Source organism: Aptenodytes patagonicus, chromosome W (genome assembly GCF_965638725.1).
Source record: "Aptenodytes patagonicus chromosome W, bAptPat1.pri.cur, whole genome shotgun sequence".
NCBI lineage: Eukaryota > Metazoa > Chordata > Aves > Sphenisciformes > Spheniscidae > Aptenodytes > Aptenodytes patagonicus.
Genome location: NC_134981.1, coordinates 11,355,532 through 11,372,425, shown reverse-complemented (window position 1 = coordinate 11,372,425; position 16,894 = coordinate 11,355,532).

The window sequence follows — 16,894 nt, the reverse complement described above, 5'->3', positions numbered from 1 at the left end:
GTATATAGTGTAATTATATTGTATCTGACCAGAGTGTAAAAATAAAAACCTCTGATCTGGCAGAAGCATTATCATTTCAAAGTAATTGCACAAGACTGAAAAACTGTGTTTCTAAGGCACATATCTGCCATCTAGCCATGGCATATGGGTAATCCTCCAATTAATTATACTTAATCTTTGACTCGCAAACAAAAAAAAAAAAAGAAAAAAAAGAAAAAAGTGCTTGCTGAAGATACGCTGGCTCAGTGTTGGGTGTGTTCCCTGCTGTTACGCCACTTGACATTTTGTGCTATGAGCTACAAAGCTTACACTATGCATCAGAGAGTACAGCCAGTGTTTTCTTTTACTGATCTTCAAGGATGAAGGGTTTTACATTTCTTCCACTGACTTCATCGCTGTTCTCATCCCAGTGCTGAAATGCTCAAAAGTGAGGAAATATTTTGGAGAACCCATTTACATTGCTTCTAATCCCACTCACCATAACAAGGTAATTCCTCGATAGGGACTGAGTGCCTGCCTGCAGTTCAACATCTCCCAAACCTTCAAACCATACTTCTCTTTGCAGAGTATTACAAAAAAGGAAGACTAAATAGAAGAGTCTGGTGTTGGTTTGACCCTTGTTTAACCTCCATTTTAGAAAATTACACATGGCCAGCAAGAAATCCAACTCTCAGAATGTGTTTGAATGTATACACATTTGATTTTGTGATATGTTTTCCTCATTTTTTTTCTTCACAGGTTTCTCACTTCCTGTTTTTTTCTTCCACAAAATATCTGAAGACAACAGAAAAATTTTCTTTAATAAATTCTAGTTCCAGAACAGAAATGATTCCTGATTTCATCCTGTTAAACGCTCTTACCAAAATAGCACAGTCCTCACTAAGATAGCTCTGTTATATTACTCTGTCATCCTGTTTTTATATGTCAATGGAGATAGCCCTCTGGAGCAAAGTATTTGGGCTGACAGGAACCTCATGCATTTCAACAAGGAGAAGTACAAAGTCCTGGGGAGGAACAACCCCATGCACCAGTATATGCTGGAGGCTGACCGGCTGGAAAGCAGCTTGACAGAAAAGGCCCTGGGGGTCCTGGTGGACACCAGGTTGAACATGAGCCAGCAATGTGCCCTTGCCGCAAAGAAGGCTAATGGTATCCCAGGCTGGATTAGGAGGAATGCTGCCAGCAGGTCAAGGGAGGTGATCCTTCCCCTCTACTCGGCACTGGTGAGGCCACACCTGGAGTCCTGTGTCTAGTTCTGGGCTCCCCAGTACAAGAGAGACATGGACATACTGGAGGGAGTCCAGCACAGGGCCACAAAGATGATTAACGAACTAGAACATCTCTCCTATAAGGAAAGGCTTAGAGAGCTGTGACTGTTTAGCCTAGAGAAGAGAATGCTCAGGGGGGATCTTATCAATGTATATAAATACCTGAAGGGAGGGTGTAAAGACAATAAAGCCAGGCTCTTTTCAGTGGTGTCCAGTGACAGAACATGAGGCAATGGGCACAAACTGAAATGCAGGAGGCTGTTTTGTCTGAGCATCAGGAAACACTTTTTTTACTGTGAGGGTGACTGAGCACTGGAATAGGTTGCCCAGAGAAGTTGTGGAGTCTCCCTCCTTGGAGATATTCAAAAGCCTCATGGACATGGTCCTGTGCAACTGGCTCTAGGTGTCCGTGCTTGAGCAGGGGAGTTGGACCAGATGACCTCCAGAGGTGCCTTCCAACCTCAACCAGTCTGTGATTCTGTATGATTCTGTGATTCTGCGATTCCTTCCTAACAGAAGGCAAATTCAGAAACCAGACAAGTTCATTGAATACTTTTCAGTTTATCTGTCTCTGATCTTTTATCATACTTATCTATACCTTCCCTCCACAATAAATCTATGAATTAATTTATATTTATGTCCTCGAGTTATTAATTGTTTTTCCCCTCTCTACTCCTAATCTTCTAATATGTAGAATATAGAGCCTTGATAATGGTAACAGACTACAGAGTCCACCATTACTAGAAAGGAGGTTCATCAGCAGCCCAAGTCAGAGAGATCAACTGTTGCCTCCCTTTGGGGGCTGCATGATCAATTTGTTTGCCATAGTTCTGCTTGCCAGTGGACACATGAAGACAATTGACGTGCTATTGGAAATTTCATAAGTGAATGCTAGCAATGAGCTTGAAGATCTGTTTGAAGATCTCATTAATATTGGTGGTCTATTTAAGTCGAGTCTTAGGCAACTTGTCCTGCACACATTATTTCCCATACTATACATGTTGTATTTAATATAATGCAGTAAAAGTCCCCAGGACTGTCAAAAATTAAAGAAAACCTCAAAATTGCAGACAATTTTTTTAATTGAAAAGTGCATTCTGTTTTTACTATGGAAAATATTTTTGATGAATCCTTTTAGCAACTTAAAAATCTAATTTCTGGAAAGAATAAATGCAAGTGCCTCAAATCTGCGTTCATAACTTAGATTATTGAAATATAGAAAGAAGTCTCCAAAGCAATAATATCCTTCCTATGTGGGTGTATAGTCCTAGAAATAATACTCCAGATGGAGTTTACTCACCTATTTGCTTATACTTTCATCACTAATTATAAACAGCTGTAAATCTGGACCTGATCTTTTTCCCAGATTCACACCAAAGACAAGCTACTGTATTTCATGTTACCTCTACTCTACAGAAGTAAGGAGAGTCAACACCTTCTACAGAAAAATCTGCTCTTACCCTCCAAACCCTATGGTGGATGCTTGGTAAGTCCAAGGGTAAGGTGAGATAGAGGGCAGAATGCTGATGTGGCTGAAGGAACATATTCATCATTTTTCCTACTCTCCTGAGGTACAGAAAAAATAGCACAGCTGAGAGCTGTAGTTAGCATTCTGCACAGAGTCTAAGGACTTAGGGAAAACTCTAAAAAGAGAATCTTTCTGTGATTATCTACTGGATTTTCCTACTGGAGGGATGAAGTAGGTCATGGAGATCTTTAAATTCTCAGCTGACTCTAGCATGGTAGGATTTATACTTGCTTTTGGACAACACTATTAACTTCAACTCCTTTAGACTCATCTGTATTTATTAGCACATGACTTAAACCTTCTTAACGCTATCTCTGATTTTGGCTTTGTATAACAGAGCCTGTACTGAGTCACAGTAGTAAATGGAGAGTCTGGAAAAGGGGCACTTGAGAAGTATTTAACAAAAATATATCAGGAAGTAGTGTCTGTCATCTCTAACATCCTTTGACTCCTTTACATTCACTTGTGTCCACACATCTTGGGCCTTCTGTAATGTAAGCTCAATCTGACCCAGTCTGAAATTCAGAATCAGTTGAAGTCAATAGTAAAAGTCCCAGTCACAGGGAAAAGGCTTTAATTTCTCGCCTTTAATATAGCCCACATACAGTACAAAATAATATTCCAAATAACATACAGTTTGGAGGGAAATAAGAATAAAATACTTTTTAAGATCATGATATATATGAAATGTATTTTAATGAATTTATACATATGCATATGCATATGTATATACATACACACCCTGGAATTAACTGGAGATACGGTGACTTCTAGTATTATCCTTGGTTTCCTTGCATTACATTCTTTATATCCATAGGATATTTAGTACATAACAATGTAGTCAGAGAAAACTATATTCACCAATCATTTTATATATTTAACATGATCAGTACTCAAAAATGTTTAATACTAACCAAGTCCTTCAGGGCTTCCTGCTCAAGATTAGTAGTGAAAGTTCTATAAAATACATTATACTGTGATTTTATAAAGATCTATACCAGAAATAAAATACAGTAAAGAAAGAGGCAGGTCATTTGACTGCAGCTCAAAGTATTAATCAAAGTATTTCCATGCATATGGGAACATTTGAGGAAACTGTACTGGAAACTAGCACATCACCCACTTAGATTCAAAGAGAATCTAGAGAACAGAAAAATCATCAGGATTGAAGTAAATATTTGATTTCACCTGAATATTTTGAACACAATAAAGATGCAAAGTATTTTCAAAAAGGTTCTTTTAATTAATGAGCACATGTGCCGCTAATGTAAATAATACTGCAGTTACTGAAACTCTGAGGTAATGCTGCCAATACTGTGGAAAGTAGAAACATGTATCACCATTCATTTTTAAGATTAGACTGAAAAATCACTGGAAAGCCCTCAAGAATGTAAAAATGTGCCATTTTATGAAGTGTATATTAAGTATATAGACAGCAGAACTGCTATGAATATCCCTGCAACAACAACAACAAGAAAAAGTCACTTCTAGCATCCCTCTACACGTGACTGAGCAGGAGAAATGATGAGTGGGAAATCTGGAGCGCACCACATAAAAGTACTGGAGAAGGGAAAGCAATAGGCACCCTGCAATGTTCAAGAAGGAACGGCACACATTACGCTTGAACATGATTGAAAGAAGGTAGATCACACACAGGTACACAGGTAGATCAGCAATTTCTCATGGCCAACAGCACAGAAGGGAGAAAACCAACCTTACTATGTCATCAGGAACACCCATTTTCAGCTCTTGGCAAAAAGAGCTCACCAGACAGTGTGCTAAGTTCCAGTTTCCCTATACCTTGTTCAGAAGTTTCCAAGGACCAGGGAGATTCGAAATTTTTAGTTACTCAGAGTTGCCTTATTGATGATATTTGAATAATTTTAATAAAATGAGGCCAATAATTTGCAGGATTTGTGATGTGAAATGATGATTTCTTGAGAAGAAGAAAGACCATTTCTGCTATAGAGGGTCTGAAAGTCCCTAGTAACTAGAGACTCTCCTGTTCTACAGCAACTGAAGCAATTACTGACAGCAGTTCTAGTCTAAAGCCTCAGCAAATTAAACTTTCTGACACTGAAGCAGAAAAAAACTTTCACATTTTTCCCTTTAAGATACTGTTTTCTGTCCCCATGGATATGAGCAATTTTATCTCCAAAACATGAAATTGTCTTGCATGAAAGTTACTCAAATGACAACATTAACACATACCTGATTTAGTCATCTAAATGGGATTATGCAAAAATGATGACACAGGCCAAAAACCTCGCCTCCTGGTGTCCTGCAAAGCCATGACAAGGGAAAGGAAAATCTTAGATACAGTTTTTTAGATATGGCCAGTCATCTACTTTCCCACTTCATTTGTCATACTCCAGGGTGAGATGCGTAAAGAAAGCCAATGAAATGTTTTTGCAATAATTTCTTACATACATTTGAGGCGTGATTGTGCCATTTAATCTTTGCTGACATTAGTCTTCCCATTGCCTTTTATGATATTACATTTGTGAGTAATCCTTACTCAAGTGATAGTACAAAATCTATAATAAATATATCTCACTTGATTTTCACCAAAATGTTTAGAAGTCTATTATGCTTGACCACTGAAGACAGACAGACACTGAGGACATTTTCCTATGACATTGTGCTTTGAGGAATGATGCTGAGAGCAAACATCACATGATGTGATAGAATAGTAAAATATGTATTAAAATATTGAGCAATTGGCTCTTCTATGACACTAATTATCAGTGAGTCATTTGTTGAAGCCTCTATGCTTTTCAAAATACTTTGTAAATGTGTTCTACTGAAGTGAAAATTAAGTAGTAAACTTAAAGACATTAATAAAAAGATTGTCACACAGCAATGATTAGCAGAAAGACAAGAAGTCATCTTTGTTCCGTGCAAGAGATCTTTGTGTGACTTTTTTATGGTTATTGTATGTTGAAGCAGTGCATGCACTGTTGACAGGCTAATTATAGCCTTGTGAAAGAACTGAGTCTAATTCTTAGACTTACATTAGAGTGTTAGACTCTCACTCTCAAGAACTGTAGACAGCTTGGAAAACACCCTTAGCAGGTGTAGTGATCCTGATCTAACGGGAGCGAGTCTTCAGGCCTGTGTTGTGTTGCACAAATCCCTTGGCCACAGGATAAACTCAGCCAGCTCATTGTAACAGAGGAGCCTGCAGGCAGCTCCCACTTGGTACCGCGATTACGCCACCTGCGTGGCCTTGCCTTTATCTAAAAATGCAGCAAGAAGTTCTCATGGGAACATCCTTTATGAAAAGAGGTTTTTTTCTTGTAAGAAAAATTATATAATAGCTCGAATGACTGAAATGGGAGAACCTCTTCTATGGACAGGGTCTGCCCGACATGCTGCACGTGGATTGGAGGCCCATTCGATGCTACACCGCTCAGGGTTCCCAGCATCTAAAGGGACGCAAGATTATCTATACTATTCTCTCCTTATAGTGTTAGCTCTAATAAACAGCATTTTAAATGATACCTTACAGAGTCTGAGTGCCTTTCTTACTGGGATCATAACAGACCAGCACCTCCTGGTGAAAAACAGTAGGGAAGCAGAAAAGCATACTTCTGGTTGTTCAACAGCAATTTTCACATGAACTTCATCATTTAAAGTCATGTAGATGGCTTAATTCAAACTTGTGCTCCTGAAAATCTCTGCTCAGCTACTTGGTAACCTCAGAGGATCAGAAATAGCATTGCTACCGTTCTTTTTTTTCCCTTAACGTGCTCAGACAACTGAAGTTTTTCTGCTGTACGTGCAGCAGGGATGTGCCCTTCTTGCAGATAAGTCCAAGTAGGCCCTAGAAATGTGGCATTACTCTACCTGAGTCCTGAGCTAGGCTTTATCTGATAGACATTTTGAAATATTTCTACCAACTACCTATTGGTACAAACTCTCATTGCACTGGAGACTTCCTAACTCTTGGGCTACAAAGTTCTAAAATTGACATGTGTTAAGAGGATGCATAGAAAGTGACTTAATATGCAGAAAAAGCATTAAAAAGTCACCAGATCAGAAACAAAGAGCAAAAGTGAGCCTGCCTTATATAGCTAAGCGATCAGTGTTACCGTAAGTCAGCAGATTAAAAACTCTCTAAGACTCAATTTGGAGTTTTAGAAAGCAGGCATTCTTTATTGCGGTGCCGGGCGCACAGGGGATCACTCCACCTAATGTGCGCGCTGAGTTGCTCAACTCCAGAGGTTATATACAATCAGAATATACATATTCATTAGATTTCCTAGAAATGTTTAACATATTCATGTTACTTCCTGGAACTCATTAACATATGTAAAAGTCTTTAACGCATGCGCTCTTATGTCCATTGGTGGTCTCTCAGGGTCCTCTGGTGGTCGTTGATAGTCTTCCTCACTGTGTCCTTTTGCTCACCTCTTCAATTTGGTGTCCTTCAGTCTGAGTCATTCTTGTCTTTCTTAAAGGTTAACTTTAAAGGTTAACTATTGATGTATGATTTGCCCTTGTTCTTTCCTATTACTGTTACAGAGTGTTACATATACTTCTGAGCACTGATGTTATCATTCCCTCCTATTCTTTTGAGGATCTGGAGCTATACTTCTGAGCACTGATGTTATCATCAGGACATCTGTGTTTCACTACTTCAAAGATAGTTTATGCATTGAGAAGACTGGACCCAACCCTAAAGAACATTCTGTCTTATCTGAGTTGAATAGATAGCTGTTGTGAATTTGTGCAAACACGTTGTATTCATTCTGTCCTGATCAACCCTGATTCCCTCATACAGCATCACATGCAAAAAGGTGCTTATTAGCTAGTTCAAAAATAGTTCCTTAAAAATAAGTATGATGGAGACTTACACAGTAACTGTTTTCTTCATTGCCTTTTATGTAAAAAACAGATATCAAATGCAAAAAAGGTCCGAATGTAGTAAGAGAGTGGAATTGGAGAATATGTAGTCCAATGAAGCCAGTCAGTATCAGTAGTCTGCAAACTATTTTAGAGGTATCATAATTGTTAATGCCTATGCCTTTCCTTCAGATGGAAGATGGAAGTCTAGTACGTTAATCTATTTTGACTACCAGACTCATATTCTTCATGCATAAACACCAGTTCCTAAACAATATTCAGTACAAATCTCTTATGTTAAAACAGGTAAGCATGGATAAAATCTATTAGGAAATTCAACTAGAGAAAAGGAAATCCTGACTGAGTGTTCCATATATCTATGTGGTTGTAACACTTAAAGAGTTACAAGTATCTTCTCTGAAGAGCTGCTGCTAACACAAGTCATAACAACACAGAAAAACATTGTTTGACTGTAATCTCTTTCTTAAATTGAGCTGGCCAAACACAGAGCAAAAGCTTGAAATAGTACATTATGTCAAACGATGGTTTAAAAAAACTGTAGTGTTAGTGGCAAGCTAGCTTTACCTAGTGTTGCTAGTCATCCAATATTCCAGTGAAATAATTTTATGTTAGAAAAACTTGAGAGATTATTTGAATTAACTCTGAAAGCTGACAAGGAGGAATGGGGTAACAAACTAAAGGGACTGAGGCTTTTTCCCTGTTACCCCATTATTACTGCCTGCACATGGCACATACCTTGCAAGTCACCCAACCTCCCTTCAGAGCATGACTGAATCTGTCCCTTATCTCTACTAGTGATGACACATCCTATAGGAGAATATTCTTGAGATTTGTTAAATTAATTCCTGAGCTGCCTCTCCTCATGTTCAGAGAAGGAGAAATCAGATAGGGAGGACAGAGTTAAGGGGAGTTGGCTGCATGGGATTGTGTTTGAGGTGTGAAACTCTGACTGCAAACTTCTTAGAGCAATGAGAGAACCGTGGTCCAGAATTAGGTCAAGGGGACCAGGTTTTCACTGCTGGTGATCAGTAGTACAAAAGAGATCCAGAAATTGAATATTCTATCAAATACCCATAAGAAAAATCTGAGGAAAATAAGGGATGGGTGAAGCAAGATTCCCTGAGAACATTTAACAGTGAATAAACATGGAAAGAATAAGAGATTGTTTCTCTTTACTAGGCCAAATCTCAAATGCTCTCCTTGCAATTAGTATAAATAAGTCTAGAATTCGGCTCCATAGTCCCTGCGAGTTCTAAGGGCAAGGCCCCATGTTTTTACTTGTGTTAGGCTCAAAGCATGTGTGAGAAGAAAAATGTTATTTCATTGGTACAGATAATCTTCTCAAACATGAACCTTTTCCCATTAAAACTGAGGATATGTCTAGAAAGCACAACACACACCATCTTGAGCTATATGAGCTAGCTTATGAAGACAGTTTTGATACTAAGTCGTAGTAGGTGCAGCTGTAGTCCTACTAGTGTACTTGAGCTAAACTCTGCTTGGGCTAATTAGCTGTATGAGAAAGTTATCGAGTGTTAGGAGAATTGGCATAGATAATTCCTTCCAGAGTTAGATATTATTCCCTACTAAAAAGCTTTTTTAGATTTCTGTCAACCATTTTCATGGAGGTGAACTGGTGTTAGTTACAGTGGCCAATAGCAGGAATACAATAAAATAATTAAGGGCACTTTTCATCCAAATTCCCAAATGTCGTGGTTTAATTTCAGTCGGCAACTAAGCACCACGCAGCCGCTCGCTCACTCCCCCGCCCCCGGTGGGATGGGGGAGAGAATTGGAAGAGCACAAGTTAGAAAAACTCATGGGTTGAGATAAAAACAGTTTAATAATTGAAATAAAATTATAATAATAATATGATAATAATAATAATACACAAAGCAAGTGATGCACAGTACAATTGCTCACCACCCGCCGACCGATGCCCAGCCAGTCCCCGAGCAGCGGCCCCCCCCGGCCAGCTTTCCCCAGTTTATGTACTGAGCATGACGTCACATGGTATGGAATGTCCCTTTGGCCAGTTTGGCTCCCAGCTTCTTGTGCACCTCCAGCCTTCTCAGTCAGTAGAGCATGGGAAGCTGAAAAGTCCTTGGCTGGTGTAAGCATTACCTAGCAACAACTAAAACATCAGTGCGTTATCAACTTTGTTCTCATCCTAAATCCAAAACACTGTACCAGCTACTAGAAAAGAAATTAACTCTATCCCTGCCGAAACCAGGACACCAAATTATGATTTTTGTGTACTTGTTCCTCAGTTATTATTGTTAGAATAAAATCTGTTCCCTTACAGAATAGAAAAAAACCCGACAAAACCTGCTAAAAAGCAAGGTCAAAAAGTGTTTAGCAGGACCATTTTCTAAGTCTCAGGTACTCGGCCTTCATTCCTTCCCCAGGCCACACACGACCTGCTAGCACAATTTGTGGTGGTATATTCCCAGAGGGTCTCTTTCCTGGGGACAACTTGGGAACAAGCTGGCAGCAGGTGATGGGGAGGTGAATAGTTCGAGCACTGACAGAAGCCCACTTCTACCCACCAGCTTTTGTGGAGTTTCTTCAGGTTCTCTTCTGTTACATGACAAAAACATATCCATTACACAGTGAAGGAGGCCCCAAAGTTGCAAATAAGGTTAGACTACCACTTCCAGAATGTCTCACCCAATATACATCCTATTCCCTTGTATATTCTTGAGTTGTCCTTTGGAGAAAAAAGACTGCTAGGAACAGGTTGTTTGAATTGTCACCAACACTCATGTTGTTTCCTGGGGCAATCGCAGACCTTTGTAGTGTAGCAGGTGCTCAGTGAGCCCACTGCTTCTGGGAAGAAATTGGTCTACCATCCACATGCAATACAGCCACTCTGCAATACACACACAGTAAACTGGGCATGGTACAAGCCCACCATGTGACAGAAAAGGGGCTCCCCAGCACAGAAAGAAGTTAAACTGAGTCTAGAAAAAAAAGTTGAAACACTTCTATGCATACCCAGACATTTTGACGGATAGGAGTCTTCAGATAATTGAGCCAATTTAGTGTTCCCCTCCCCACTACGTATTAGATCCAGAACTGAAACTCCCCCAAAATAGGGTTAGTACTAGGACTAACCAGGGCAAAAGGAAATGGACGTTATTCTGTCCTTCTTGAAGTTTTCTCCTCATCCCCTATATAATGCTTCCCTTACAGAGGTCCCAGGCAACCATCTTTCTTACCTTTCCTTTGTAGCAGCTCTGGTCTTGCCTGTCCTTGAGGCTGATAACAAGTGCAGTTTTGTGATGAAGTGTCTGGAAGTCCAGGGTCCCCCAGTGCTGAAGCACTTTGTTCAATAGACTGCCCCAGCAATGGAAAGTCTGAAGGCTTGGCATTTTGTCTCCCCGGCAGACTGCTGGGCAGACTGCTAAGGAGCTAGGTTGTCAAGCTGACATGAAACCAGGCAGGCTTTTGACTGAAATCTGCCTGGCAGGCAAGTTTGAAAACATGCCTGTGTTTTGTCAGAAGATTTGTTAAAACAGACACATTCCCACAGAATGTTCTGATTTTGATTAATCAGCATTTCAGGATGGAGATAATGTTCCACTAGAAAATTTCTGACCAGCTCCACTGACAATAAACTGCACATTTACAGCACACCCCATTGCAATACCGTCAATGATCGTTTAGTACTTCCCACTCAAAAAAGAGACTGACTCTTACCTTACAGGAATGCTAAGCTCCATTGTGCTCATCATGAATAAGGGCAGGGTATAACATGGGCAAAGACTTCAGGCCTGGGCCATTTGACATTAGAGGAATACTTTGCAGGCAGAGAGAATAGGGCCTTCCCATGCATTAAAGTACCTCACAAACATTCATAATTATGAGTTATGTTGCTCAAGTTAGTTCATCTCACACAAACCTGCCCTCAGTTTGCTATTTAATGTTATGAACTCTTGAATTAGGAAAATAAGGGTCATGGAAAACATTATGCAGGTTAAAGAAATGAAACTCCCAGCATTCTGTGCTTTGCTTTCTTTGCTCTTGTTTCTCATTGAAAAATAACCCACTCCCCCAAAAGGTATTTGCTATACATTTTTAAAAAGTGTTGTGTTTGCATCCTTGTCTTTTGAGAATAACAACAAGGTTCTGCTTGCTCTGACAAACTGAACTTATTCTCACGCCCTTTATGTCAAAGCAAGATTTGACACAGAGGAAACCCAGAAGAGAATAAGTCTGTCACAGCTGTTTTTCTTTTTAGTTTAACTGATTCATTTATTTTCTTTTAAGATATTGTAGGCAATGTTGTGATTCTACTGCACTTTCTTGCATCTGTGACTCATGAGGTAGGCTGAGTGTTAGAGAGGGGCTAAGCCACAAAGTTCACATACAGATTCTTATTTTTCCAAGGTCTGAGGGAGTTCAGATTTGAGGTTTTGGATTTGGACCATCTCAGGAATGTACAAGGATTCAGTTCCTAGCTAAGTAATTTGACACATTTCTCTCTCCCTTTCCTTCCACTCTTACCACTTTCAATTTTATCTTACTGATTGTGTTAGCTGTGATTGGAAAAATGAATGAAAAAGTGATCATTGTTACATTGGCTCTCTGCTGGGGCGGGGGGGGGGGGGGGAACAGAAATCTTCCACTTGACGGTAATAATATTTCCCACACTTGCAGTCATCCGTGGCTAACTAGTTATTTGTATTGCTGCTTATCACTAGTATCCGAGTACCTCCCAGGTAACATCAGTGGCAATAACAAAATCCCTAATGGACTGCAGGACTCAGGATTTTCAGGCTCTTCTTTTTTCAGGTCAGAAATTTTTTGTTGGGGAGAGAAGTTTTTAGAGTTTGTCAATGAAAAGATGTATTTGAAATGAAACATTTATGACAAAAATTGCTGTCTCAATGAAGAGAGCTGTTTGTGTTTCTGAAGACTGTCAGAATTGAGGCTTTCCTCATCTTTTCTTCATCAAGCAAGATAACAGAGGACATTTTGTTCCTAGTTCTCAAATTCTTCATCTTGGTCTTTGAGATCAGTATTGTCCAGATGTGCACAGCTGTAGCATTGCATGGGCTGAATTTGATACAGCTGCAAGATGCAGTGGAAGTAGATACCCCTACACCAGGGTCACTCTGTTGTTTTCTCTTCAACAAGACTGGGAGAGCAGCAAGGGTAGCTTTCTTGAAAAGTCCTTCCTTTTGAAGTTCTACCTCTGTATACCATCTCGCAATATTCATATGAGTGGCATGGATTTAGTGCCCACCTATAGATTTTCAACTAATTTAACCATGACCACATCTAAAACATTATCCTGCCTACAGCAAATCGGGTCTTGGTTGAAGAACAACTGGTGTGAGCTGAATCAGATGGGAGAAATACTTTGAAGGAGGTTCAGCTGAAAGGCACGCAGCCCTCAATCAAAATAGTGGGAGACCCTGGCATTCTGCATACCACACAAGGACCCCAAAAATGCCTTCTTCCAACTTCAGTGTGCTAAAAAAAGTCATCCCTTTCTGTTTGTGAAGAACCTGTCCATCAGGAGATTCTTACTGTAGTCATTTCTATGCTGGATCACTGTAATATGAAGATAGTGTTTGGGCTCTAACACCTATCATGGCTGCCTACCCTCTCTGACTCAGGCCAAGATAATCAAATTAAGCTATCATTCAAGTTCCTTCTATGGCTTCCACTCGGCTTTTAACGCCAATTTAAGCATTTGGTTAATTTGTGAATCAGGCTCCAACTTCATCAAAGGCTGATTTTCCTCTGTTTTCCTCTAGTTTTGTTGTTTTGTAGAGCAAGAGGGTACAATCCTAAGTCATCATATAATGTGCAAGTTCTGCTAGCTCTTCACCCTTTTTATTTCATATTCTGGGTATTGCTCTGTAATATCTTCTCCAATCATTATTCTCAAAAAACACACATCTGCGAGTCCATTTTTGGTTATGTTTGTCATTTAGTATTAATAGAGAAGTACCAACTAGTTAATTTCAGGTTCTTTATTAGCGAGAGGTGACATTATTAAGGTCACTAAGATGATGGGGAACTATGAAGGGTCTAAAGACAGGTGTCTCTAGTAAATGCATTATGTAGATCCGCAAATAGTGACTCAAATAGAAACATAGCCTCTTTGATCTAAAAGATCACACTGTAGGCTATTATGGTCAGTATACTGACAGCCCACATCAGAAGAATCTAATGGGAAAAGGAGGGCAGGAACTCCTGCATGAAGATGACATGGCCAAGAGGTAATTAAAAAAAAAATAATAGAGGAAGTAGCAAATTGATGGTAGTAAAACAAGGAAACAGGCATAGGAGGAGCATGAGTAAACAGAGATTATGAAGGTCAGCAAAGGTGCCAGAAGGAAACTGGACACACAGATTAACGGGGCTGGACTAAATGAGACTGAATAATGCCACTACTTTGGGCAAGTTACGGAAGACAGAGAAGTTGACTGTGAGAACCAGTTTAGTCTTCGGAGTGCAGGAAGAGCCTGGAGCAAAAATATCAAAGATAGTGTATAGGAGATCCATATGCCACCAAGCGGTGGGCAGATGAGCACTGGGGGTGTTTACCATACAAACTGACCTCAGATGATGGGACAAGATAATCTAGTTTTCAGTTAAATTTTCTCAGCATGGAATTGGGATATTCTTTTCATATGCACTTTTCTCAGCTGTGCTTCATGACTCAAATTCACTCAGTTTATTCTAATCATAAGTCTTGCCCATATCCTTCTGTAATTTGAAAAGAATTAGCCATAGGCATTCTGAAAAAAAAAATCACCATTAGTAATAAACCATATCACCAGATGTAGAAATACCATTTTCTGTATTATTCTAGTGAAAATTGCAGATTAACAGCAGCATAAAAGGATTTTTTCCTCATGTTCTGTTCCATCTCCTTCTTTCTTTCTTTCTCTATTTGCAACAAATAAGAATAAATCTATCTTAATAAATAAAAGTCAAATGTTTGTCACAGAACAGTTTTCCATAACAAGCTAAACAAACTCTGTCAAAGCTTGTGCCCTGACTGAGTCTACAAACCGAACCAATATTTAACCGACTGTTCATATGGAGTCTTTTTTATGTGCTTTATGCTATACAGGGTGCAGCAAAAAGAAACAAGGGCTTCAGGCTCCTCTGTATCATAGCATATATCAAGGTTTAACTTCAAGGACACTTGATGGTTGAAGAGCAAAGAATAATCTTTTCAAGATTGTATGCCTCTCTCTAGATCTCAGTCTAATAAACCCTGTGAAAACTAACTTCATGTTGATGAGATGTGGTTTTAGTTGCCCTCCATACATATCCCTGTGGTGATCATGTCTGTAGAATATTGCCAGTTTTTATACTTTAACTGTTCATAGGGATTTACATAGTGAACACTGTGTCAGCACAAACTGTTTTCTACTCATCTGGACTATATTAGATGCAAGTATAAACTGTTGCAGCAGAGGTGCTCGATATTAGTATTTGAAATGGTCATGATCTATGCAGAGGACCAGGCCTCATCCACTTGAAAATCATGCATGTTTAATACTTGCTGGTTCAGCCCACAGCAAGTGTTTCACATTTGAACAGAATGAGTTCCAATTTTCTATTGTAAAGCCCAGCACCAAGGCTTTTATTATGGGCTCATTAGAGCAGATACTCTATAGGTTGGGCAGCCATAAACTAGTTCTTGATTACTCTTACCTTACTGCTGGTGAAGTTGTTGGTATTCTTATTTATTGTAGACTGAACTTTGGAGCCAAGCCAATTTGGCATTTGTACTTTTTTCTTAAGAAGTAAATTTCTGTATTTCTGTTCCTGATATCCCTCACTGCAAATTCAACACATACTCATCTTTTAGGCATGTCTGAAGGTGATCTATATGTAGTTATTGTCATGGCTCACCAGCAGAGCTTTTGGGGAAAGGGACTGTCAGAGACATGAAACTTAGCCAGTTATGTAAATATCTATATGTTGCTCTAGATCTGAGGCAGTCACTTGTATACAGCTTCCTAGCAGGTTCACAGCAAACTTCACAAAGGCTGCAACCTGCAAGTCACCCCTTGACTTCAGGAGGCAGCACATTAGCCTCCAATACACAGCTAGAAAAAACGCTATAGCACTTGAGGCCAGCAGCACAAGTTCCCTGGGAGCTTGTTTACCTAACATATTTCTACATCCTGTCCCTTTGTACAATACATGCACAGCTCTGAATAACATAGTTTTAAACTTTTGAATTAAAAAACTTTATACACTCTTTAGGGTAATATCAGGTGGATATTTCTATTCAGCTGGGTGGTTCTATTTAAATATCTGATTATCACCCATGCATGGATGCCAGAGGTTTCTATTTCCCTTTGTAAAATGCTCAGACCAATGTACTGGGCATTACTATCCATCTGTGTTTGCTGTTGAAGCTACAGTAACTTGTGCTATACACAATTGGACTTTGCTGGGCAAAAAAAGTCTCCAAGAAACAGGCTCCTCTTTGTCAAGGACTGACATGTTTCCTAAAATCATATGGGATTCACTTTCAGAGCAACATGCTGCTGTTATGGAGCAGAGAGCTGCTACTGCACAGACAAAACCAAACATTGTCCTGGACACAATTTTATGAGGAGGCCTAAGCTGTTTGGCATGTGTGAGGAGCACTAGCCAGAAGATTTTTATTTTTTAAAGCCTGAACAATTACACATTTTGAATGGTGTGCAGTGCTGGGGGTGTCACAGAGGATGGAAGCGAGACTGCACTTCACTCATAAGAGAGAAGGAACAATACACTTTATTGATAGAAAACAGTGAGTTAGAGTTCAATGGTAAATGCGACAGTGGTTTAACAAGATTCAATGGCAAGGTACACTTGATTATTTACTGCATAGAGGACAGGGTCAGACAAAACTGTCAGGGAGACCCTCCCGTTGAGCCGTGAGGTTCAGAAAGGACCCCCTTGCTTTCTAAACTCCTTCTCAGAGAGGAGTCTAGGTGAGGCTGGATCTAATCCTAGTCCCAGACTTGGTCAACGGTTTATGTCTAAAGGATTATATATGCACAATTAATCCTTTATATCACTTAGCTAAGATTTCAAAGTTTAGCATGCTATTAGTCACTTACCGAGGATCTGTTGCGGCAAGGAATCTCTCAACCTCGAGGAGTAACCTTGAGAGGCATCCCTACTCAAGGGGAGATCATGTCATGCAGCCCGCTGCCATGCAGGAGAGCTCAAAGGGCTCTTGGGCTGCTCATTATTT